The sequence below is a fragment of the Cryptomeria japonica genome, chromosome 9, assembly GCF_030272615.1.
Source record: "Cryptomeria japonica chromosome 9, Sugi_1.0, whole genome shotgun sequence".
Lineage (NCBI taxonomy): Eukaryota > Viridiplantae > Streptophyta > Pinopsida > Cupressales > Cupressaceae > Cryptomeria > Cryptomeria japonica.
The window spans coordinates 463,951,398-463,979,309 of NC_081413.1; positions in this window are offsets into that span (position 1 = coordinate 463,951,398).

A 27,912-nucleotide genomic window follows, 5' to 3' on the forward strand; every position below is an offset into this window, starting at 1 on the left:
CTTGCAAATGCTTTTATTCAACAATTTCAAAACAATATAAGTCCTAAAGTTACTTTGATTGATTTAATGCATTGTAAACAAGGTGTTAAAGAAAAAGTGATTGATTTCATTGGTAGATATAAGCATTTGTATGCTCAAATTTCTTTTCCAGTGCCTGACAATGATATTCAAAGAATCTTTATTTCTAATTTACAAAAAGACGTTAGAGAAAAACTCCTGTTTTCTGAGTTTACTTCTTTCCAACAGTTGTGCGCAACTCTTCACAATTATCAACTGACTGTGAGTCAAATGGAACAAGCAAATCCTATGGCTCCGAGTGATAAGGGTGATAGTAGTCAAAAACCATTTGGGAAGTTTAAACTGAACAGAGAGTCCATTAAATTCAATGAAAACATCATCAACAACAATGTGAATGCAGCATCAGGTGTGCCTCCTATTTCTAAGTTTTTCAAGAAAGAAAGAAAGTTTACTCCTTTGAATGAATCATTGCATAGTATTATGAATAAGTTATTGGAACAAAATGTGCTTACTCTTCCTCCTATAAGGCAAATAGACCCTGCAAAGATTAATTCACCCTATTTTGATAACAAATCTTTTTGTCAATTTCATCGTCATCCTGGGAATGATACTGAAAAATGTTTTGCTTTAAAGGGTAAAATTCAAGATTTGATTGATAATAATACTATCTCTTTTTCTGGTGTGAATGATAAAGGCAATACATCTGTAGCTCCTCCTAACCAAAATCTTAAGATTTTTACTGATCCATTGCCTTCTCATACCTCTAATGCGATTGATACTACTGATTCCTCTGTCTCACCTGATGATCTTGTGTCTATGACTCCGAATGTGATTAACTTTGTAGAGCAGCAGAAAATCCCTAAAGAACTTTCCATCACATTTGATTCCAGTGAAACTATCAGGGCACCTGATGGTCCTTTATATATAGTTGTAAAATTCAAGAATACACCTTGCCGTGGAGTGCTTATTGATCCTTCTTGTATGGTTAATATCATTACTGAAGAATTTCTTTTTACTTTGCAATTGAATCAAGTGATCTATGACGAAACAAATCTGGTTGTGAAACTATTTGATGCATTTTCTTCTCCTGCAATTGGTTCTATTACATTACCTATTGAGGTCCATAACAAATCCCTTGATGTGGACTTTGCTATTATTCCATCATCCGAACAATTTCGTGTGAAGCTAGGCTATCCTTGGCTATCTTCCATGAAAGCTATTGCTTCTCCTATTCACAAGTGTTTGAAATTTCCCCATAATGGTGAAGTTGTTACTGTCAATCATAGTCTCTTTAAACCAGCTGAAAGAACTTCTAGCATTCCTATTGATTACTTTTGGCCTAAACAATTCCAATCTCTTCCTCCGCGAAGTGATCATCTTTTGAAATCTTATCAAAAGTGGAAAAAAGATATGATCCTATCTCTAAGTGAACCTAGAACACCCAAACTTGACATTCCTATAATTCTTGAGAAGGAAGTTCTTCCTTTGAAAGATAAAACTAATGTCTTTCCTCAAGAAGATCCCCAACCCATTCCTATGAATGTGACTATGCCTATATCTAACAAACTTCCTAAAAGTAGACCTATACCTCCTCGTCATGAGGGGCTTGGTCTCCTTCCTAAACCAAATATTCCTCCCTTATATGGAGCAGTTCCTCCTCCTTCCTCTTATGGAGAGAAGAGACCTTTCTCTTCTCCTATTATTCAACCTAAGAGACCACAACCTAAACACCCAAGTGATAAGGATGAGAATATTCCTCCTCCTCAATCTCCTCAACTTCTTGCTAAGACTAGACGGAATCGTTCTGCACGTGAACGCCGACGAAAGCGTCGTCTTAGAGCTCAGGCAGCTGCTTCTCAAACTTTGCAATCCCCCAAAACACCTTCAACCAATATTATTCCATTTTCTCCTCAGCCGACGATTGAGCCGAAATCTCCTAAACATAAGATGCATGATGGTCTTGATCTTGTGCGAGTTAAAGATCCTATTTTTATAAATCTTGATGATGATATAGATGAAAATGTTATTCATGATGAAAATGTTACTCCTGTTCATTCTGATAGTGAATATGAATATGTTGATGTTGATAACCATTTATCTAACGAAAGTTCTAAAGCACTTATCCTAGCTCCTAGACAAGAACAACGTGGCTTGGGATATGAACATAGCCCTTGTTTGGATCTTGTGATAGCTCCATCTGCTGTGTTGGAGTTTCCTCCTCTAGTGTGTTTCCTGCCTTCCCGAAATATTGATCAGCAAGATCGGGGGGGTAGATGACGTGCTAGACTAGTTCATTAGCATAGCAGACTCTCTCCTCCTCTCTTGATCTCTTTTGTTACTTCTTCTATATGTTATTCTCATTCTTCTATTTGTTGTCCTTAGTGTTGTCTACTTGAGGACGATGCAAAACATTGAGATCTCTTTTGGTCTCTCTCATGTTGACTCAAAAGACACATGTGTTCCCTTCTTCTAGGTGACCTTCCTTGATTGGGGAATGAAGAACAATTATGCATACATACATATGATATACATGAATTATCATACAACATACTGACCCCGAGGAAAGCAAAGTCCCCTTGTGCTTTGTGTTTTGTGTCTATTATCCTTGGGCTTATCTCACACTTGGGGGCTAAATCCTTGTGATAACGTGCTCCTTTCTCATTTCTTATATCTATCACTACCTTAAAGCAATCACCCCTGGTGAGGCGTGTGCGATCGCTTTAACGTAGGGGGGCATACATCCCGTTCATATCTTTTCAAGATACTTGAAAATTTCTTGACAAATTTAGCTTTGCCTTGAAAATTTTTGATATCTTTCTTGCATGACTCACAGTGAGGGAACCTTACTACTGACAGTCATGGTTCTCCCTCGTGATCTTCCCTTTTACTTTGTCAATCGAAGTCGTAAGGTCCTTAGTCCACTAGGGGCTTGGTGTATCTTGCCTCCTTGACGTGGTGAAAGTCTTTCAAAGTTGTTTCCTTGTACTTTACCGAAAGTATGAGCGTACGCTTATACTCCCGCTAAAGTGGGGGCTAAATGTAGCGTCCTAAAATTGCGACACTTGCAATTTTGACTGCATTTGGGTCTTCACGATGGCGGCGCAATGTTGAACCTGAATGGAGACCCCGAAACCTGTTTATAACACCAAAAACTGCATTTTCTGCACCTGGGCCTGATCCCTCGTTGCACCCTGCTGTCTCGGGAGGTGGGACCATGGCGCCCAGCGCCTTGGTCCCTGGCCCTATTTTGGGCCCGGTCTCTTTTGGGCATCGGGTCTTTAAGTTTGCAATTTAGGAAATAATGTTTCCTGGTCGGCCTAAGGTCGGGAAAATCAGTCTATCAGCCCTAATTGACAAGTATATAAACTACATTTCCCCTCCCATTTTGAGGGAGAGAGTGAAAAAAAGAAAAAACATATGTGTGCAAAAGGCGGAAGCGATATTCAAACATTCAAGCATTCCTTCAAGCAATTGAGCATTCTAAGTCTCCATTCAAGGCTAGGTGTTGCATTCAAGACAAGGATTCAACCATTGAAGAGGAGATCACTTACAACATACAAAATACTACATACATTACACCTTCGCATGTAAGAATACAAACATTCTTACAACAAGGTATCAGTACTTGTTTACATTACAAACATTTACATTTACATCATTCTCATTTCTTGGTTAATTCCAAAACCGGGGTTTGACCTAAAGACAAACCCCTCATCCCTAACCCCCCAATCGTCCTCTCTTTTCTGTGTGTAGGTTGCAGGTACGCGATTGTAATTGAAGATCTTGAATCCTTGTGCAAAGACGAACAAATCCCCCTTCGTTTCGCGGATTTTTCGGAGGACCGTGTGCACGCCGGGCGCCATCGTCTCGTCAACTTTCGCTCAAATTTGCAGAACAACACCATCTCGACATTTTACTACTAATTCCAGGTCCGCAGCTTCATCCCATATCCCTATCTTTGTTTATAAGCGAATCTTTCCTACTTTACATGTATTCCTAGTTCAATCTTTCTATCTACATTCTTTACAAAAGAGGGTATCCTTGATGTCTTAACCCTTGAAACTCATTTAGAATCCAATCTTGCATTGCGTGGGATTGGATCTTGTGGGTTTCAACCCCTCTTTTGAATGTAAAGTCTCCCCTAAGTGAAAACCATCAACCCTAGTGACTCTCCCTTCTCTCTCCTTGGAGTTGGGGAGGGGAGAACAACTAGGGTTCGATTTTTCCGCTTTACAATATCTTCAAAACTAGCTATGATCTTGTGACAAAAATTTACCGACATGCTTATCTAGCCAACTAGAATCCTCGGGGAGAATTTCACACCATTTTGTGTTGAAACAAAAATTTACTATAAATAGTAACCTCATGTAAATGCAAGGTTGAGACACCATTTTCCCAACATTCTTCCACTTGTTGAACACCTTACAAGAGCACAGGGAGTAGCAACACAATAATTTAATTGTAGGGGCCATGAGGCCTATAGAATCCGAACACCATCTGAGCTTCTCTATTCTAACAACCTTAGTTAAAGAATATGCAACATTTATCAAAGTCTCTACCTTAACCAACTTCACCCTACCATCTTCAACCATATCTCTGACAAAATTATACTAAACATCAATGTGCTTGGTCCATGCATGAAATGTCGGATTCTTAGCTAGGTAGATACACTTTGACTGTCACAATAAACTATCACTGTACCTTGTTTTATTCCAATTTTTGAACATAGTCTCTTAAGCCAAATGGCTTCTTTACAAGCATGAGTGTCTACCATATACTCTGCTTTTGTAGTGGACAAAGCAACCACATCCTTTCACTTACTCATCCAACTAATTGCACCACCAAACAAAGTAAACACATAAGCATAGGTGGACTTCTGCTATCAATATCACCTGTCGAGTCTGAATCCACATAACCATAAATATCAAGGGAAATATCATCTCCAACCAAAGTACGATGATAACACAAAGAATACTCTGAGGTACCCTTCAAATATCTAAAGACTCTTTTGACTGCATCCCAATGAACTCTACAAGGATTAGCCATATATCTAGAAAGAACTTCCACTACTTGGGCAATGTCTAGTCTAGTATAGACCATAGCATACATCAAACTTCCAGCTGCACTCTGGTAAGGCACTCTGCTCATGTCTTCCATCTCTGATGGAGATGTAGTCCATTCTGAAACATATAATTTTGTTCCAACTGTGAAGGGAACACATAATGGTCTACAATCCTACATGTTGAACCTCCATAAAACTGAATTCACATACTTACTTTGGGCTAGACATAGATTTTTGTTCACTCTATCTCTTCTAATTTTCATACCAGAGATGTGTTATGTTGCACCAAGATCTTTCATTTCAAATTTAGCAGCAAGCTGAGACTTTCGTTCTGAAACCATACATTTCCCTTTACTAATGAATAACATATTATCAACATATAATGCGATGTATAGAAAATAATCACCATCAAATTTATAATAAACACGATGATTTGATTTAGAATGCTTAAATCCAAAACTCAACACATATGTATCACATTTTTAGTACCTCATCCTAGGACTCTGTTTGAGGCCACACAAAGATTTCTTCAATTTACAGAGCAAATTATTTTTACCTTTCACCACATAGTGCTATGGTTGTGTCATATAGATATCCTCCTCCAAATCATCATGAAGGAAATCAATTTTCACATCCGTTTTCTCAACCTCTAAATCATAAGTAGCAACAAAAGAAAGCAACAATCTAATGGATGTGATTTTTGCAACAAGAGAAAATATCTCATCATAATCAAGACCCTCAACCTAAGAGTAGCCTTTTGCAACTAACCTTTCTTTATACTTCTCAATGCTTCCATGTAAACCAATCTTTTTCTTGAACACCCATTTGCAACCAACAAGCTTCTTCCCTTCAGGAAATGGTACAAGATCCCATGTATCATTCCTTTTCTAAGTTTCCATTTCTTCTTCCACAGCAATCCTCCAGGATTATGCATCATCCATACCTAATGCCTCTTCTACAGATCTAGGTTCATCCACATTAGTATTCAAAGCAAAAATACATCTACAATCATCAGGTAAATACCTTTTAGGTGGTTGTTTATGTCTTTTAGACCTTCAAAAAAGATGAGTTGAAGGTTCTTCCTCATCTTCTGACGATTTAGAGGCTAGATGAGCTCTCCTCAACTTCTTGCCTATCAAGTGGTCTCGATTCAACTTTTTTCAGGCATAGAAGGGAATTGAATCACATCTTCATGTTTAGTCTGTTCTGGCTGCAATGTAACATAAGAAGACTTAATTTCTCTAAAAATAACACTTCTACTATGAATTACCTTTTGTGCAACATGGTCCCAAAGTTTGTATCCTTTCACACCATAGCTGTAAACGATGAAGATACATTTCACAACCTTGTTCTCCAACTTTGTTCGCTTCTCCTTTGGCACATGTGCATATGCCTCACAACCAAAAACTCTAAGATGTCTCAATGAAGGCTTGTGACCTAACCATGCTTCCATAGGTGTTTTATCAGCAAGAGCTGATGTAGGAGACCTATTAATTAGGTAGCAAGCAATGGCAACAACTTTAGCCCAAAACTTTTGTTCTATACCAACACCGCTCAGCATACTCCTAGCCTTCTCCATCACCGTCCTGTTCATTCTTTCTGCAACTCCATTTTGCTATAGAGAATACATAGTTGTCTTCTATCTCTTAATGCCACAATCTTTATAGAATCTATAAAAATCATTAAAGAAAAATTCATCACCATTATCAACCCTCAAACATTTAATTTTATTTCTAGTATGTAACTCAACCATTGCTTTAATTCTTTAAATCGACTGAAAACTTCAGATTTACTCTTTAAAAATTATACCCATGTCCTACTAAATCATCAATAAATGAAACATAATATGTGGATTTTCCAATGGAAGGAACATCTAAAAGACCAAACACATCAGAATGAATAAGATCCAAAACACCACAAGATTTATCAGAACTCGAGTAAAACCGAATGCGGTTTTATTTCCCACAAATGCAATGCTCACAGAAATCAAAGTCAAGATTACAATTATTCAAACCTTCAACAAGGTTTTTATTTTTCAAGATCATCAAACCCTTTTCTCCAATGTGACCAAGTCTCTGGTGCCATAACATAGTCTTCTCTATAGGTAAATTTGCTTCAAAAGAAAGAGCACCCTTATGTACACAAAAGCCATGTCCATCCACTGAAGGTGAAACCCTCAAATATTCCAACAAAGTATCCACAATTTACTTTTTACAGAAGTGCTATTACACTCGACAGTGTATGCCTCTAGCTTATACAAAGTGTCAAACCTGACACCTCTAACAATCACCATATCACCCTTAATCATCTTACAACCTCCATCAGAAAAAGGCTACCTGCACACCCACATCTATTAATAAATTTTGTTTTAATCCAAGGATATGCAACACACTGCTGATCCTTTTTATTGTACCATTAGGAAACCTGATCCTAACTTTACCTCAACCAACAATGTCTAAATGTGAATCATCACCTAAGTACACGTTGCCTCCATTAAATTTTTCATATTCAGAAACCAATATTTATTGGAAGTCATATGAAAAGATTCTCTTGAGTCAATTAACCATGCATCATTACCTGCATGAGTAGCCAAAGCTGCAATGAATGCATCACCATCTTCCTTCTCAAACTCAGAATCATAATCAAACTTCTTCTTTTTCTTCTTTGCATTCCTTATGGATGCGACTTGAATTACCATAATTCCAGCAAATTACTTTGGACTTTCTAAGAGATTTCAATCTCCCTTTGGATTTGGACTTGTTACGCTTCTGATTCTTCTTGCCTTTTTGCTTAGGTATTCCACAAATAGTTAGGGCTTCCTTCAAACTAATGGATACCTTTCTTCACATCTTTTCACCAAGTAGGGCACCCACCACATCTTCAAACTTCAAAACAATAGAAGTACTATCGATATCCATAACGAGAGAATCCTACAAATTAGACAAAGAACAAAGCAAGGTCTAGCATTTCTCTTCTTCATCCATCTTAACACCAACAAATGCAAATTGAGACACCAACATATTAAATGCTTCTAGGTGGTTTGCAATTCATCCACCCTCTTCCATCTTCAAGGAATACAATTTCTTCCTCAAGAAAATCTAATTTAATAAAGATTTGGCTTGACACATCTCACCAAGCTTAGCCCATAACTTCTTTGTAGAGTTCTCTTCATGGACATTGATCAGAACAGAGTCTGCCAAGCACAATAGATTAGACCCTTGGATTTTTGGTCCATAACATCATATTGAATAGTCGTGGTAGGATCTAAGGGTCTTGAGACATTTGGATCAACAACATCCCACATATCTTGATCTATTAGCAGATCTTCCATGTTCAACTTCCACATTTCAAAATTACTACCATTAAATTTCTCCACCTCTATTCTCCCTAACGAACTTGTTATATGAAAATTCTTGCAACAAGATCAAAAAGTACCTTATGCACAAGGTCCCACTCAAATCTAGATTAGTTCAAAAAACCCAACAACCCACAACTGAAACCAAAGGTGATCAGGCTCTGATACCACTTGTAAGGAAGTTAAGTAACATAACAACTTCCTACACTAACCTTGAGAGGAGGGTAATGCAAAAAAAATTACAGATCATTATAGCAGCTATAGAAACTTAACAAAAATAAACAAAATATCATGCATACCGCAACACAACAACAAAGTGATTTACATGGGGAAAACCCCTTTGGGAGAAAAACCCCACACTCCAAAAAATACTCAATATATTATTCAACAATCAATAACATATTACAATATACTTTCAGAGCAAGCTCTTCACAGGAGTACCACTAATCAAAGACTTAGAGGTAACTCAATAGTCATAAGACTCTTACACACAACCTCTATCTCATGCACCTCATATATAGGAGATACAATACAAGAAACCATCAAACGGTATTACAAAACCATGGGCTAAAACCATCCAATAAAGTAGAGCCGACCTTATCTCCATTCTAGATGCCCTATGACATGTCAAAACACACATCAACACGTGTTCCTCCCTTTTACAACTCACTTATGTGGCCGATGCAATTTATATTTCCTATTTCAAGAGTCCAAACTTTCGAAGGCCATAACTTGTGAACCATGTGTCCGATTGACGAACCGTTTGAAGCACCGAAAAGAACGTGAAGTGCTCTATCACCTCATAAACTACCACACCATTTATACCCACTTTTCAGGGTATTTTGGAGCCTCTAAAGTCCTCAAAATTAATTTGAAACATTTCATTGCACCCTCAAAAAATAGAAACTTTAATATCTTCAAAACTAGCTATGATCTTGCAACAAAAAATTATCTTCATGTTTATCTAGCCAACTAGAAGCTTCAGGGAGAATTTCACACCATTTCATACTGAAATGAAAATTTACTATAAATACTAACCTCATGTAAACGCAAGGTTGAGACACCATTTTTCCAACAATAAAGACTATCTAATTAAGGTAATTGAATTGTAATTAATTAAATAATAAAATTATTTAAATAATTTTAAGAGAGGAAGGTTAAATGATTAAATGATAGGAGGGAAATTGAGTAATTAGAAATGATGAAATATTAGTTAGAAGAACAAAATTAAATTAATTAAATAATTATTTAATTAATTAAGATGAATAATTAGTGCTGTTAGTAATGGGATATTTAGGTGTCTATAATTAGGAATAGTAATACCCTTCAAGTTTATTTGATCAAATTTTTGCAACAGATAACTAAGCGCATCAACAACAAGAACTTATAATAATGGTGATAAAGGACAACCTTGCTTGATGGAATGTTGTAGGGGCAATGAATTATTGGTCACCAATTGAGCATTTACATCTTGAAATAACATTTGAATATGTTTACATATTTGGAATTAAAACTCAACCATTAAAACATTTTGATAATAAATATCCACCACATTCTATCATATGCCTTATCAAAATCAAGCATCACAAACAAAGTATTCTAACCTGATTGTTGTGACCATTCACAATTTTCTTAGACAAGAATTAATTTATCAAGAATAAATCTTTCACCTAGGAACCTTGTTTGTTTAGGTCTAACTATCCCTTTGACCATTGGTTTGATTCTTGTTGGTAAGTCTTTTCCACAATAATTTTATAAGACATGTTAAGCAACATGATAGGATGCCATCCATAGGTAGACTCCATATTTTTACTCTATGAAAGAAGGTTGATTAAGCCTTTGTTAATATTAGATCCTAACAAACCTTGTTTCAAAGGTTCCAAATATACAAGGTAAAAATCTTTTTTAATATGTTGCCACATAGTTTGGTAAAATTCAATTGAAATCCCACCGATACTTAGACTTTTATTCAACGCCATTGACAAGACAACATACTCCAAATCTTCTATAGAAATATTTGATCTATAAATCAATTATATTCATGAACAACCTTTCTTGGTATGTAATATTTTGCAATGTCTTTCATTATTAATTTGACATCTTGCCAATGGAGATCCTCCCTAAAAAAATTCTCATAAAAATTATGAAACATAGCTTTGATTTTTTTTGGATTAGTAAAAACTTGTCAACCTCATCTTGCATTGCTCCAATATGCTCCTTATGTTTATGATTTAAGTAATTGAGGAAGTATTTAGTGTCTCTATTTCCTTGCTTAATACAATGTAGTTTAGTCGTGATTTTGATCCCTTAACCTCTATACATATTGAGTTTACAAAGTTGAGATTTGATAGCAGTTATAGAAGTTTGAATAGTAATATCACTGGGGTTTGAATTAAGAATTATTTTATTAAACTTTAGCTTCAATTTGAGAGATTTTCCCCCTTTTTAGACTGCATGAATGGGGTAGCCCCAAGACCTTTGAGACATTTCTCTTTACGTTTTTGTTGCTAGGCTAATTTTTTTCAAAAGATCGTAAAAAGATAACACATTGAGAAATAGCAACCTATGACTATTCTTATAAGATTCTTCTTCTTTTGGTTTAGGAATGGAATTTCAAATACCAACCAATGCAACAACCTGGGATGAAATTTTCATATTTGAAATATTAACCTTGGAAGACATCTTGTAATCCACTTCATTAGCTTCCTACCTTGAAATTACATACAAGATAATAAAGTGATATTAGAGAGATGTAGAGTAATCTACTTTCACCCAATACTCAGTGGAATCTTGGCTTAGCTGCAAGTTGGAAGAGATATAAGTCTCCTATCAACTCCCAAACTACAATTAGTCTAGGTGTACCAATTATAGTTATGGATGGAAAAAGAACTATGAATAGGATCTATAACGCCATAGAATTTTGACAAAATAATCATTTATAAAATTCTTCATTACTTAATTTTACATGAGTAGACCAACTACGATAAGTATGATATTCCAAGCATATTTAAATCACCTCCAATAACTCAATCAACAAAAGTTAAAATCTTGATATTCCCATAATTCTACTTATTCATCCATTTTTGTTGTTGTGTGCTTCTTAAAATTTATCTTTTGAAAAGACAAATCCTAATTCTGTCTTTAAAAAAAAAATATTAATTGGTATGTCTAATACATGCAACAATAGATAATTTTCATCATATGTGATAGGGCATATCTTGTTAAGGTCGTCGAGAACCCATCCTCATTGACAACGATTAATAACTCTTAATGTGCAACATCTAAATCAGTAGAAATGCAAGGATGAGATTTCATACACCTTAATAACTCTGCTTGGCTACCCTGGCTTTAATTAATCATGGGGGCCTTAATTTTGTTACTTCATTCCCTCCATGTAAATATATATACAATTTAATCTCATAAAAGAAAAATGTGCGTTAGTTATAAAACCAAAAAGACATCTAAAGATCCAAATTTGTATTTTTTTTAAAGAAATAAGTTGTTACCAATACACTATGAGATGTTTTTTGTAGTATATAAATGATTTCTTCTTCTAACAAAATTTACAACTTCACCCATATCCGTTATCTGGTATTCTCTTAAACTTGTTGAGCAATATTTGTGCTATAAATAACATCTCAGGCCTTGCAACTAAAATAAATTTGCAAGAGAACCTCATTGATTTTATATAGTTCATTTTTACGTGACTCATTACATCAATAAAATTTGTTTCATGAAGAACAAGATAATACTGTTTTATGAACTATATTTACCTTCTTTATAAGTAGGAAGTGTATGTCCAAAAATGAGCTCCATAAGAAGACTCCATATCGGGTTTGCACCATATTTTAAAAACTCAACGATTTCACGAAAATTCAGAAATATTATAACTGTCTACCAATGAACTCCATACTCTCAAAGGGAACGAAATTTTTTCCAAGGGAAATCAAGAGTTTTAAGGATTAAACACTTAAAATTCTCCCAGCAAGTTAAGGACGAAAACTTTTGATTCAGACAGATTTGAAAGTGCTTTCAAAGAAGACATGAAAGAAGAAATCATCACAGTTTGAAGAGAAATTATAGCAGAAAATTAAGATAAGTTTTATTTTCAGAGTTATGTCATCAATTATTAATCTGAATATTATTAGCAGTTGCAGGGAGTGTCTGCAAAGGAGGCCGATAGGTGTGATTGTAAAGGCACAGAGAAAGAAAGCAAATAAAATAAAAGAAAAGATGCAAGGAATGGAAAGAATAGAAAAGGATGTATATAATCAATTTAATGAAAAAACATAAAATTTGAATTATAATTTTTTTCCTAATTTTATATTTGTTGTTAAATGTAAAAAATTTACATTTCTGCTAATTTATATATCAACATACTTAATCTTATATCCAACTTTATTCTTAACTTCACCTTTGATGAAAACATAAAATTATGATTTCTAAGAATTTAAAGAAGCATTACCAATTCTAAACTTAGAATTATTTTTAAAACTTTAAAAATTTAAGAAAATAACATAATAGTTATGTAATATCAACTATATATTATTTTATGAAACACTTATATTAATGGTCAAATACCTTATAATAGCTGAAAACAATAAGAATTTACCTATTGTAAATGTTTTTAAAAAAATAATCATAAATGTGAAAATGTTGTATAAGTAAAATAAAATGGCTTTAACATTTATAAAATATTTATGTATCTTATTTATTTACCAAGATTGTAAATTAAAGAAAAAATTATATAAAATAATAAATAACATTGCCATTTTGTAATTTTTTGCTCGCTATGACCAATAAGAAAGGTGTTGGTGCGTGGGCAGACGTGGGTTGGGAAGACCCGCCACATGTTCCGCAATTGGTTTTCAAGAATGGGATTTGGGTGGATATGGCGGCACGGACGAAGGGAGAATACTATATTTATTAGGCCAATTTCTAAGTATTTTCGGGGCTTTTGGAAGAAAACGGAGGGTTATGGAACATGACAGATGAGAAATTGGGATAGCAGAACCCAGGGTTTTGTGCATGGTTTTCGCAGACATATTGGGCAAGGGTTTCGTGGTCATTTTGACAAGAATGTAAATCAAGTTTTTCACAGTCACAATGGAAAGGATCTAAAACAAAGGTATTTTCGGAAACGGTTTTTGGATCTTCCAGGAAAGAGGTCTGCTGAGATGGGTGGTAAAGATTCATATGCTAAGATTGTCAAGTCTTCGAAGGTGGTGGAGAAGGAGGGGGTTAGGGATTTAGCCCCTTCGAAACACGCAGAGGAAAAATTGCTGAAACAGACAGATAAGGGTTTTCCGACGGAATCACCTACGCTTCATCAACAGGGGGACATGGTAAGTGAGAATGTCATTGGCCCTAATCCGGCAGATGGTTCTTCATCTCAGGTATGGGCTCCTATCCCTTGTTTGGACCTAGTTGGGTCATACATAGCAAAGAAAGCAAGCTGTTTACATTCGGTAGCAATTTATGGGATTATTTGGGGTAATCAAATATGTCTGTCTAAATTGCATCACAAAATGCAAAAAACGTTGGCCGAGAGTGTGTTATTTTCAATTATTGACTGCCAATTCGTTCATCATTGTCTTTGATTCTCCTTTGGTTAGGAATGAGGTTCTTAAATCAAAATATCATTGGTTTGGGAATAATTTACTTTCTGTTTCGGCTTGGAAGCCTTTTTTTGTGCTAGACCGGTCAAAACCTAAAATCTGTCTGGTATGGTTTGGATTGCCTAAATTTCCTTTTGAATTCATGGATCCCGAGGTTTTGAAAATGATTGGTGATAAGTTTGGAACTTTTTAAACTTCTGAATCGGATATGGTGGATGGGGAGGTTCTGGTAAAAAAATGTGTTTTGATAATCCCTGATTGTGTTTGCCCTAGGATTTGTAATATCAAATCTAATGATGGAATTTGGCGGCAACCGATTGATAAACTGAATACTGATCTCCTTTTGTCTCCTTTAATTGTGGACATGCCTCTGTTTATGGATTTTAAAAAGGGTAAGGTTTTGTCTAATAATCTAGAAACAGTCGTAAATCATTCTGATATGGGTAATGAAGGTGGTCCTAAAGCTTGTGAGAATATATTGAACATTATAATTATGTCTGGAGCTCTTCCAGAGCTAGATGACAATATCATAGAACAACCTAGGTCTATTCTGAATAATATTGTGAAATCTTCTGATAAGAGCAGCAAGGATAAATCTGTAGAGAGTTTGGATAACATTTCAAATCTGAAAAATGACAATCTAATCTTGGAGCATAGGTTTGGAAATAAAACTATTAATAAGGGAGCTTCCTCAAACATATTTATGAGCTTTCCAAATGAGGAATATTTGATCCAACGGATAAAAGATTTAGTGAAGGATAAAGATAGGAGGAATAATGTTTTGCCTTCAGATGATTCGGTCATCTTCCCGGATGTTAATGATGTTCATCAGGTTAACGAGCTTCTGAATGATCATGATCACCAGATGGATGAGAATGTGACTGAGTGGGTTGTTAATTCAATTGAGTGTGATTTGAGAAATATTAATAAGTCTCTTCCTTTATCTGCTTCCGAGAATCCTTTTGAGGTTTTAGCTTCTAAGGATTTTGAAGAAATTTTAGGTGAGATGGTGTCTCCTAACTCGAGTAAGAAATTACCAATTGTCCAATCTAATATGGTTCTGTCATCTCTGGTGGCTTCTCCTGGTAGAGGGAGACCTCCAAAAAGCCACAAGACACAAATGGAGATTGATGCAGGTATTCAAAAAACTCTGTTAGTATCTCCTAGTGATAAGCTAGGGAAGCATTCATTCTCTTTGGGCAGACCTAAAAAGTTAGGTCATATTTATGAGACCTCAATAAAGAGAAATAATAAATCAGTATCTAGCCCCCTGGTTACTAGGTCGGTGGTTGTTAAGAGGAATTTGTAGAGTAGTTTTGGAGATAGTAAAGTTTCTCCAAAAAATGGGAAGAGCGGAGCTTATGCCTCCCCTCAAGGACAATGAGGATCATTTCATGGAATGTTAAGAGACGCTTAATTAAGTCTCCGATTGACTTAATTAAGTGTGATGTTTTTTTGCTTCAGGAAACTAAGTTGTCTTTAGAATCTGCTGATGTGATTTTTTCTTCTTGGAAAAGGTGGAAGTATGTCTCTATTTCTTTTTCTGTGGCATAAGGTGGTTTGGCTCTTTTATGAAATAGTTATAATGTTGAGTTACAACTTGTTGCTTCTGCTGCTAATTGGATGTTGACTTTTGTCAAGAGTAAGGTCTCAAATGTTAAGTTTTGGCTTTTTAATATATATGCCCCTTTAGGAATTCAAGACAAATGTAAATTGTGGAGTGAGCTTGGGAGGATCTCCTCCCCTTTGAGACAGGGATCTTTTGTTGTTTTTGGGGGATATTTCAATGCTATTTCTGAATTAGGGGAGAAGAGTGGAGGTATTCTCCCTAACAAGAGGATTATGGATGATTTTGGGGTCTTCATGTCTGATCTGGGTCTTTTTGATTGCAAAACTCAGAATGGTGTTTTTACATGGACTAATATGAGAAGGGTTTTTTCTCAGATAGCTGAAAGATTAGATAGGTTCTTATTATCTGAAAATTGGATTGATTCAGATCTTGAATTCTTTTCTTCTATTCTTCCCAGTCCGGGTTCAGACCATTTTCCAATCTCCTTCTTCATCCTTGAGGACAAACCTCTTCACAAGTCTCCCTTTAAGTTTGAGCCTATGTGGTTTAGAAATTCCTCTTTTCTACCTTTACTTAAAAAATGGTGGGAGTTCGCTCCTTTTGTTTTGGGTTCTAGAATGTTTCAAATTGCCAGAAAGCTCAGTTTTTTTAAGTTGAATATTCGAGAGTGGAACTTAGTTCATTTTAAGAATATTTTGGAAGAAAAGTAGAGGATTCAGGATATGATAGAATGCTTAAACAATCATGTGATTCAACATGGGATGGTTCCTAGGGTTTTTGATGAACTAAAGTCACTCAAGTTTCAGCTTGCGGATATTTTGGCTAGGGAGGAAATTTATTGGAGACAAAAGTTGAGGGAATTATGTCTTTCTGATGGGGATAGGATTACAAATTTTTTCCATTCCTCTACCAAGTTGAAGAGGAGTAGGAATAGGATTGCTTGTATACATGATCAGGATTGTAAAATATTGACCGAGCAGGATGATATTTCTAAGGAGGCAGTTAGGTTTTTTAAAACCCTTTTGACTTTAGAAGTAAGAGATGCCAACAATTTTGATTCTCATGTCCCCTCTCTGGTAACCATGGAAGATAATAGGATGTTAATGACACCTTTCTCCCTAGAAGAGGTTAAACAGACAATTTTTGCTATGAACCCTGACAAAGCTACTAGTCCTGACGATTATACACCTTTGTTTTTTCAGAAATGTTTGGATTTTGTTGGAAATGATGTTTTATTGGCTCTTGAGGAGGCTAGGCGGAATAGGTCTATTTTGAAAGAATTGAATACAACTTTGATTTCAATTATTCCTAAAAAAGAGGATATAAAGTCTTTTGTTGACTTTCGGCCTATTGCTCTGTGTAATACCTTATATAAAATATTCACTAAGGCAATTTCTATGAGGTTAGTGAAGATTTTACCTAAGATTATTTCTTTGGAGCAAGGGGGTTTTGTTCTAGGGAGGGAAACTGCAGAAGGTGCAATTGTGGCATGTGAGGTGTTGCATTCTATCTTCTCCCAGAAAACTCTGACCATGATTATCAAGCTTGATATGATGAAGGCCTATGACAGAGTAGAATGACAAGCTTTGTGTAGGATACTGTTGAGGTTGGGTTTTTCCAATGCTTGGATAAAGTGGATTCTCTCTTGTATATCTTCTGCAAGATTTTCGGTGATTCTGAATGGTTCTCCTTGTGGTTTTTTCTCTTCTTCTAGAGTTTTGAGACAAGGAGATCCCCTTTCTCCTTTTTTGTTTATTCTTCTTGCTGAGTCTTTTAGTTGGGCTATTAGGGCTGCTAGATTGGGGGGTTTTTGGAGAGGTATTAGGATTCAGAATTATCCTCAAAATATTTCACATTGTCTCTTTGCTGATGATACTCTATTATTTGGTCAGGCCTCTTTAGCAGAGGCTAGAGTAATTTCACAGATAATACAGGAGTATGCTTTGTTCTTTGGCTAGAAAGTAATTGTTGACAAGTCAAAATTTTTTTCCTAAATACTTCACTTCTTGTCTAGAAGAGATTGCATTCCTTTTGGGGTTTTGAGATTGGTAATCTGCCATGTACGTACCTTGGGATCCCTTTCTTTGTTAAGCAAGATAAGCTTGGCTTTTGGGATAGGGTTATTTCAGTCATTTCGAAAAGAATTCTTTCTTGGAACCATAAATGGTTGTCTTTGGCTGGTAAAATAATGTTAATCAAATCTGTTCTGAATGCTATTCCTATTTATCTAATGTCGGTATTAAAATCACCAAAAACAGTTATTGTGAGCTTGCAAGATACTCTAAGTTAGTTTCTTTGGAATAACAATAAGGATGGCAAAAAGAGGCTGCCTTTGGTAGCTTGGGATAAGATCTGCCTTCCTAAGGAATTAGGTGGTACTGGTATTCATAATTTGGATAATCAAAATTTAGCATTAGGGGCTAAATTGGTGTGGAAAATACATGATAGGCCAAAGTCTTTGTGGGCTCAGATTATGTTTACTAAGTATCTGAACAATGGTCCTAGAGAAAGTATTTTTAAATTTTCTAATCTGCCCTCCGGATCTGTCATATGGAATTTTTTATGTAAATGCAGAGCATTTATTTTTCCCCGTCTCTCATGGGTTGTGCATAATGGAAGAAAAGCTAGGTTTTGGGATGAAGCATGGAATGGACATTGTTCCTTGATTAGCATTACATATTGGTCTCCCTTGATTGCAATCCTTACTTCTCTTTGGGGTGTGTATGTGACAGACTATTTTGACATTGTTCAGAATGGTCCTCTAAAAATGGCTAAATGGAAGTTGATTGATTTCCTTGATGTGGATCTACATTTGAAAGTAGAGTTGATAAGATTCTGGGTGAGAGGATTATTGCTCTCTTAGATTCCGTGGATGAACTTATTTGGACTGGGAATGACTCTGGAAAGTATTCTATTAAGGATGGTTATAACTCCCTTTTACCTGCTAAAACTTGTTCATATTGGCCTTATAAGTGGTTCAGGCACTCAACTTGTTTACCTAAAGCTGAAACTTTTGCTTGGTTGGTTGTCCAGGATAGAGTTCTAATAGGAATGAGGTTGGACATATAAGGTATTACTGCTATTTTTCCTTGTGTCCTCTATAATAAGAACCTAGAGTCCTCTTCACATTTGTTTCTTCATTGTGATTTTGCTTATGAGTGCTGGCAATGGCTGCTGGGTAAATTAGATTTATCTTTTGTTATTGGTAAGGATCTTGTTTCTCACTTTTGTTCTTGGCCTCTCATGTTTGCATCATATTTTTATGCATTCCTTTGGGTTATTTCTCCTTCTATTGTGCTCTGGAACATTTGGCTTGAACAAAATAGTCAAATTTTCAAAAAGGTGTGTTCTTTTGTATCAGATATTTTGCAAAAAATTGAAGCCTTGATTTCAAAGGTTGCATTGTCATACATTTATAAGAACCTAGGTAACCAGTCTTCTTTTTCCCATTGGGATAATAGGGTTACCAGGGTTTGGAAATTTCTCTCAGTCTTACCCTCTCATGGATCAGTCTCCAAGAGTAACAAGTCCTTAGGTCAGAGGTTGTTACAAGAGTAACAAGTCCTTAGGTCAGAGGTTGTTAACTAAGTGGAAAACTCTTCCTTGGGGAGATTTCAAACTTAATTTTGATGGTGCCTCCCGGGGAAACCTTGGGTAGGCAGGAGTTGGGATGGCTATTTTTTATCATAATGCACAACTCGCTCTTGCTAAATGTCATGACATTGGTATTAGTACTAATAATTTCGCGGAGTATCAAGCTTTATCCTTTGACTTGGATATGGAAATCTCATTAAGGATAAAAAAACATAGTGATTGAGGGTGACTCTATGGTAATAATTTAGAGTGTTATGAAGAAGAAATCAAATTGCTGGAAGTTGCAATATTTGCTTGATCATATTTTACATAAGTTAGATTCTTTTGATTCCTTCTTAATATGTCATTGTTATAGAGAAATTAATACAATGGCGGATTTTCTAGTTAATCTTGCTATTGATAGCAAAGCACATTTTTGTAAAGTTGATTCCAAAAAAATGCCTTCTAAAGTTTGGGAAGGAATTTAGAATGATGCTTCGTATGGTTTTATTACAGTCTGGTTTCTAAATGATTTAATTCTTGGTGATTTTAAATTCCTTTCCCACCCTCCTTGAATTGTCAGGTTTGTGTACATGTTCATTTTATGGATGACTATCGTTATATGCCTGGTATAGGAAGTAGAAATTGTATTTCTATTTTATGTACTAGTTATATACGATGTCATTCATAGGGTGAGGGTGTGGATATTCATGATACACTCAAGGGTGGCGGTGTGTGCGATGTAAAGGCTTGGATTTTTAGCTTAAAATGGATATTGGCATGTGTGAGGTATTATCTGATGTACGTATGTGGGCTATTATTGTCTGATGATGTCTCCAGTACTAACTTCTAGATTATTTGTGTGAGTTCAGGCGTGGCAGAAACGACATTATTCTATGATGTTTGTAATCATTTTTTGGCAAAGGTTTTTTCTCCCATTAAATTATCATTGATGGTTGTCAGGTTTGAAGTGTTGTTATGCATTGTGAAATATCACATCGATGCAGTTTGCAATCTTGAAATGATATTTTGGCTATCTTTTTTTACCGTCAACAAGGTGGTAAATTGCTAGCAGACATTTATTACTTTAATTAAGAAATTTTTTCCGTTGCTTAGATTATTTAGAAAGTGGTAGGCTGCATTTTGTTTCACATATACTGTGGGTTGTCTTGGTGTGTTTGTTTTTGCAAATGCTGAGTCTCTTGTCTTCTGTAAAATATAGAGCGGTGCTTGAATCTGTGGTTCCGAACTAAGAAAATGAGGATAATTATCAAAAGCTCGGTAAGGTTTTTAACCTATTTTCTCCTAAGGTGACTTATGAAATCCGCAAGCTTTTGGGGAATCATTGGTTGGAAATTTGTGTTAATATTTCTTACTCTGAGATTATGTCTTGATTTGTTACAATTTGTTATGATGTTTTACTTGATGTTGAATTGATTCATCTTTTGGTCTCCACGTTCATGTTTCCAACAATGTGTAATTGGGATATGGTTTTTCCTACTTTGGATAGTTATCATTTTGATGTGGGGACTTTCTATTACGGTGGTTTTCTTCCTCGCCATGAGCTTTTGGGTAATGGTTGGTATGGTCAATTATTGTTTGAGTTAAGAATGGGGCTGATTTGTGATACTACCTTGGCATGTATGGAATTTCTTGTGAATTGGGTACCTGCTCAGATTGTGGATAAGGCTTTGGTTGTTTTTGAAGCTTTGCACTTGCTACTTTCTTTGAGCTTTCAGTTTTCTGCTCCTGCATGGCTGGAATTTCCTCTAAGGGTTGTTCCTCCTCTGGATGCAGCTAATGATCCCCTAGCTGAAGGCAATAGCACTTGGTTTGTGTATGTTTGATACTTTTCTATGATATCTTGGAGATGTGGTATGGTTTTTTGATGTAGGTATGGGCAAATTTGGTATGGAATTCAGTTTTGACAAGCCAGGTTGAATAATTTTTTGCCCCCCAAATGGTAAAAGCATACGAGCATCTTGGTGTCTTTGCTTGATTTTCTCTAGGATATATTTGATGACATTCAACTCTTCATTTTGTAATCAATTGAGCTTATGTTTTGTTGGATATAACCATATGATGAACTATTGTATCAAGAAAAGTCCTATGGGACCTCATTGTATCTCTCAAATGAATGGGTTTGGGCAGGATATATGATCTATTGGATATGTAACAACTATTTTGTAAGGGTAGAATAGTTTGGTTTATATAAGGCGATAAGCGGAGGTTTTCTTGCGGGTTCTTTCTCGCCGGTATGCTTTTTGAACCCGTTGTAAAAAAATAATAAAATATAGTAAAAAAGTTTAGTGGCTTGTCCACTTTTATTGAAAAAAAAAATCTAATTTTTATTAAAATATGAAATTTAAATTATAATTTTTCTTTAATTTTATATTTTTCTTTAAAACTACCTTTACATTTTGAACACTTCTAAAATTAAAATTATTAAAAAGATAAATTTCAGGTTATCAATTTCAATTTAATAACCTTCTTTGTTGTTAGTGAATATAATTTAGAAATAATATAATCTTAAAGGCACAAATTTAATAGTCAATATTCACTCTTCCTGAAAGACCCACAACTTTTTAACTTGCAAATATTTGATAAGCGTTGTTTACTTTTTTTATCAATTCATCAATTTGAATACAGACAAAATTGTTTACCGTACATTGTTATAGTAGAATGAGGACGAAAATTAATGCGTTTATCATTACATACATTGCACGAAAAAAGTGGAGTAACTTGCGGAGTCATAAGCTTTTAAATCTTTTTGCTAGCTCCTGTAATTTTTCCTTTCCCAACCACGCGAAGACTTTTCTATTTGTCCCATCTGCTCGCCAAGAAAAATAACCGATCACCGGAAAGCATCACTCGCTGGATTGTCTTACACTTTGGTGGGCAAAAGCCCCCACTAAAAGCCTATCGACTTAATAATAAATTTTAAATTTTAGATAAAGCCATTATCATTTTGAGTAAGGATTACTGTTTTAGTTCGCTGGAAAAATTAGAATTATTCTAGAAAGGGACATTATATTTGGTATCAAGGTAATAGTCTTACTAGCCTATGGATCTAAAAAAGTAGATTATGTTGTCGAGCCAAAGAGATCATGGTGTATTCATAACCGGTAGAACCCTCAAGAGAGTCAATCGGCTTATGCATCAAGAGCAACACAACGAAAGCAACAAGAAAACATAACCAGATTACATAAACATATCATATTATTGCTTGAGAACTTCTGACAACCATCCGACTATCATCATATAATCATCAAAGAACATCCGACAATTAACCGGTTAGATGTAGGCTATCAGCCAGATACAATCCAATCCGGGACTCTAAGAATCAACCATATCACAAAATGCGAATCTCAATCCTTATTCTCAATTCTACTTCCTCTGCCCCTACAAATGATTGCATAACATCATATTTATACCCATCCGAACATATCCAGGTCAGCCTCATAATATTACATTTACCAATGCAGGAAAATGAAATGTGTAAATAGGTCGTCCCTAAGAATTAAAGAAATCTTTCCAAAAAATAACAACCACAAAGTGCAGTTTAGCAGGAAGGTCGACCACATGCCAAAGAACATCAAAAAAGACCCAAGATAGATTCACATGTCAAGAATCGCACCAGTAATGAAAGAAAGCCAACCGGTTAGCACAAGAACTATCCTAAAACCCAAAAACAGTCAACCGGAAGCGATAAATGACAGGAAAAGAACCCAAAAGAACTGGAAATATAGAATTAAGCACACAAACCAGCCTGGAAACCGAAATAAGATCTGCCACAAAGAACAAGCAACTACCGGTGCCAATCGGTAAGAACACATAAAACAACATAAAGAACTAGACAACAAGAAAACTGAAAGGAAATATTTTTGGTTGATGCAAGATTGCTCATCAACCGAGGATGCTCCTACATCAGACAGCCTAGGTAGAAAAATATGTTCCATGAGAGGCAACTCATGAACATCTAAAAGGATTCAAAATAAAGACCCTATGCTCATTTCTGATCCAAACATCTTCCTTATCTGTCAACCTCGATTTTATTCCTCTGGTGCCTCAACTGACTTCTCTAACCTCTGACTCTCTTTGTTCCTCTTCCTTGACTTCAGGTCTGCACATTGTCTCTGTTTACTGTTCTCTCTCTTCTGCAATTCTGATTTGTTTTTGCCACAAAACTTCATTCGGTTTGTCATCATAATTTCATTGTGAACCGGTTCCATCTGTCCATCAGGCTCAACTATCAGATCCTTCTGCAAACTCATGTCACCTTCCAATATAACCTCTGTTGAAATGTGGCAGTTGATCAGCAAATTTCTGTACACTCAGCACGTGTCCTCGTCGGGGTCCATGAGATTAATCCACAGGAAAATGGTGTGTCAGAGAGAATGAATAGGACTATCATGGAACGCGCAAGGAGCATGAGATTGCATGCTGGATTGCCCTTACATTTTTGGGCAGATGTTGTACATATTGCTGTCTATTTGATAAATAGAGGACCTTCAACCCCTTTGGATGGTGGTATTCCAGAGGAGGCATGGACTGGTAAAAAGGTAAATTATTCTTTTTTGAAAACCTTTGGTTGTGAAGCTTTTGCCCATGTTGATAAAGAAAACAGAACCAAGCTTGATGCTAAATCTCAGAAATGTACTTCATTGGATATGGGATAGATGAATATGGCTATCGGTTATGGGATTTTGAAAATAAGAAAATAATTAGAAGTAGAGATGTTATATTCAATGAGAAGGTCATGTATAGAGAACAAATGCAGGAAAAGAAGCATGAACAGGACAAACAAGAATATGTGGTGTTGGATGAGATTCCTGAAAATGAAATACCACAGGTACCTGATACTCAGCAACAATAGATTGTCCCACAAACTCCTACAAGTGTTAGACGTTCTACGAGGTCAAGTAGACCCCCTGAAAGATTTTCTCCTTCTTTGTATTCTATTTTATTAACGGATTCTGGTGAACCAGAGGAATATGAAGAAGCAATGCAGGTAGATGCCAAACAACAGTGGGAGCTAGGCATGAAAGAGGAGATGGACTCCTTGATGAAAAATAAGACTTGGGACTTAGTCCCTTTACCTGTAGGAAAAAGAGCGTTACCTAACAAATGGGTTTATAGGCTGAAGGAGGAGGAAGGAGGTCAGAAAAGATATAAGGCCAGACTTGTGGTAAAAGGTTTTGCACAGAAAAAGGGTATAGATTATGATGAAATATTTTCTCCAGTTGTAAAAATGACTTCAATTAGAACTGTACTTAGTCTTGTGGCTGCAGATGATTTACATCTTGAACAATTAGATGTCAAAATAGCTTTTCTCCATGGAGATTTGGAGGAGGAAATTTACATGTTGCAACCACAGGGATATGAGGTCAAAGGTAAGGAGAACTTGGTGTGCAGATTGAAGAAAAGTTTGTATGGCCTAAAGCAAGCACCCCGACAATGGTATTTAAAATTTGATAGTTTCATGGCTGACCATGGTTATCATAGATGTCATTCTGATCATTGTGTATATTTTAAGAGATTGGATAATGACAGTTATATTATCTTGTTGCTTTATGTTGATGACATGCTTGTTGCTGGGTCTAACATGCAACATATAAATGATCTTAAACAGAAATTAGCCAGGTCATTTGCTATGAAGGATTTGGGTGCAGCTAAGCAAATTCTCGGTATGAGGATTACACGGGACAGGAAAAATAGAACCTTGAATTTGTCCCAAAGTGAGTATATAAAGAAGGTGTTGAAAAGATTTAAAATGCAGGATGCAAAAGCAGTCAGTACACCTTTGGCTAGTCATTTCAAATTGACTAAGGAGATGTGCCCAAAGGCACAGGAAGAGGTTAATAAAATGTCTAACATCCTGTATTCATCAACTGTTGGCAGTCTGATGTATGAAATGGTATGCATAAGGCCAGATATTGCACATGCAGTGGGAGTTGTGAGCAAGTTTATGAGTAATCCGGGTATGGAACATTGGAATGTTGTGAAATGGATTCTTTGGTATTTGAAAGGAACTACTACAAAGGCATTATGTTTCAAAGGATCTAATGCTGCTCTGAGTAGATTTGTTGACTTTGATCTAGTAGGTGATATTGATTCATGGAGGAGTACTACAGGGTATGTTTTTACTATAGGGGGAACTGCAGTCTTGGATTTCTAGGCTACAAAAGGTTGTTGCACTTTCAACCACTGAAGCTGAGTATGTTGCTGCTACAGCAGCCAGCAAGGAGATGATTTGGTTACAATGTTTTCTGGAGGAATTGGGTCAGACACAGGAGGATAGCCCATTGTATACTGATAGCCAGAGTGCCATTCATCTTGCTAAGAACTCTGCTTTTCATTCAAGGACAAAGCACATTCAGCTCAGGTACCACTTCATCTGGACTATTTTGGAGGAGGGTCAGTTACGGCTTGAGAAGATTCACACAAGTGAGAATCCTGCCGATATGTTCACGAAGGCAGTTCCACAGGAGAAGCTAATTTCTTCATAAGTTTCTGTTGGTCTTCTTGATTGATAATTGTGGAATTTATACCAGTCGAGTCCTAGTGTTTTATCTAGTGGATGTTGCATGTACAATGGTGTCGTGTAGTATCAGTCTCCAAGTGGGAGATTGTTTGGTGTGGAGCCTGATCAGTCTCCAAGTGGGAGATTGTTGAAATGTGGTGACTAATCAGCAAAGTATTGTACACTCAGCATGTATCCTCGTCGGGGTTCGGGGCCGGGCTGGGCCTTGGGCAGGGGTTCGGGGGCGGGAGCCCCCGAGAAATTTTTTTTTGGGTATTTTTTGTTGTTGATGAAAACCGACATTGTAATAAAACCCTAAAAAGGCCGACTTTGTTTTTGCCCTAAAAACGCATGTTATAAGCGGCTGGGATGCTTAAGGCATTGTAAGGTTGATGTATTGTTTTTGTTGGATAATAAGAAAGATTGGACGACTGTGTATGGTGGACGTAACCCATTCTAGGTGAACCACGTTAAATCTCTGTGTTATCTGTGTCCTGTTTCATTTCTTTATCTTTTGTATTTAAATCTACATATAATTGTTAGTTCATATTTGCTTCGGATCTGCTTGAAACCCTAACAACCTCTGCAATTGGTTCTATCAAATCTTTCTTCAACCCCTTTGGTGTAACCTCTGCAACTAGTTCTATCAAATCTTTCTGCAAACCTTCTGGTATAACCTCTGCCACTGGTTTCTCAGTACTGCAACTTTTCTCAAGACTCAGATCCTTCACCTCCTTCTCTTTCTCATTCAAAGAAATCAATGTGAACTTCTGCCCATCCTTCTCAATAGTGACTAGGTTTCTTCTACAGTCATAAATAGCTCCTCTATCATACTGCCAAGGTTTTCCCAACAAGACATGACAAGCATTAATAGATACAACATCACACAAAAATTCATCTCTGAAAGACCCAATATTAAAATCCACCAAACATTGTTCCTTTATTTCTATCTTTTGATCATCTTGTAACCAACTCACCTCATAAGGACAAGGATGCTCAAGCCTCTTCAATCCAAGCTTTGGATTTGTACTTGGTTGCCTTAGGGAAAAGAGTCAATGGGGATAAGTCATTCATTTTTTTTTCTCTACTTCGAAGCTCATATAGAGGAGGATTGCTAGAATTTTGTGATTCTAGCTTGGGTCTCTTCCTTTTGTTTATCTTGGAGTCCCTTTGACAGCGGGTTCATTGGAAAGAGGGTACTAGTAGGATATTTAGGATAAGTTACACAAGAAGATTATATATTGGACTTATAGATGGCTCTATTATGTTGGAAGAATGATTCTTTTGAATTATGTGATTCAGGATCTCTCCATTTATAGATGTTTTCTACAAACTGCTTGTTAGTGTAGGTTTTTATTTTCTAGTTGGGTTTATTATTTTCCCTTTTCCTAGGTTTTTCCTATACTTTAATTAGGCTTGCTTAGGTTAATAAAGCATGTTTACTTAAGACAAGTGGGTATTGAGGTGCCGACATGCTATGAGGAGGTGTATTTACTATGTTTAGACCATCATGGTGGTCTCTCCTCATTGGCCGGTATTGCCACCTCCACCCCTCTCTTGAGTCTATATAAACATGCTACCTTGCTTGTATTTTCATATAGTTGGAGATAGTAATCTGATGCTATTTTGCCTTGGAGCACTTCACATCAGTTTTATATTGGTATCATTGTTATGTTGTTTATTTCATTTGCATTTACAGTTTATTTGATCTATCTCTTTCAATACAATTATGGGGTGTAATTTGTTTCTTAGATTTTAACATGGTATCAGAGCTTGTTTTGGAAGTGTAGATTATTTGTAGAGATCTTGCAAAATATTGCTATATTTTCTCTTATGTTGAATACGATCTGGAGAACCAACAAAGGTTTAAGAAGATCTAGTAATATTGTTTTACATGATTTTTTTTTTAAAACAAGTTTTTTGAAGCTTAGATTTGTGAAGGAACTTTCAAATAGTGTATTTTGAGGCCTAATATACCTTTCCTTTGTATTTGGAAGGCCCCGAAACCTCTATTTTCATATACAGTGTGTGCAGATCGGACACCAGAAGCTTTGCATGTCATTTTTTCCTTGTTGAAGGCATTTTTTAAACACTGTGGCTCCATATTCTGAAAGTGATAAAGAAAAATGCTTTTTGGGTTTGTTTTGCCACTGGAAAAACCATCTGGGTGGTTCTAAGATTTTTTATTCACTC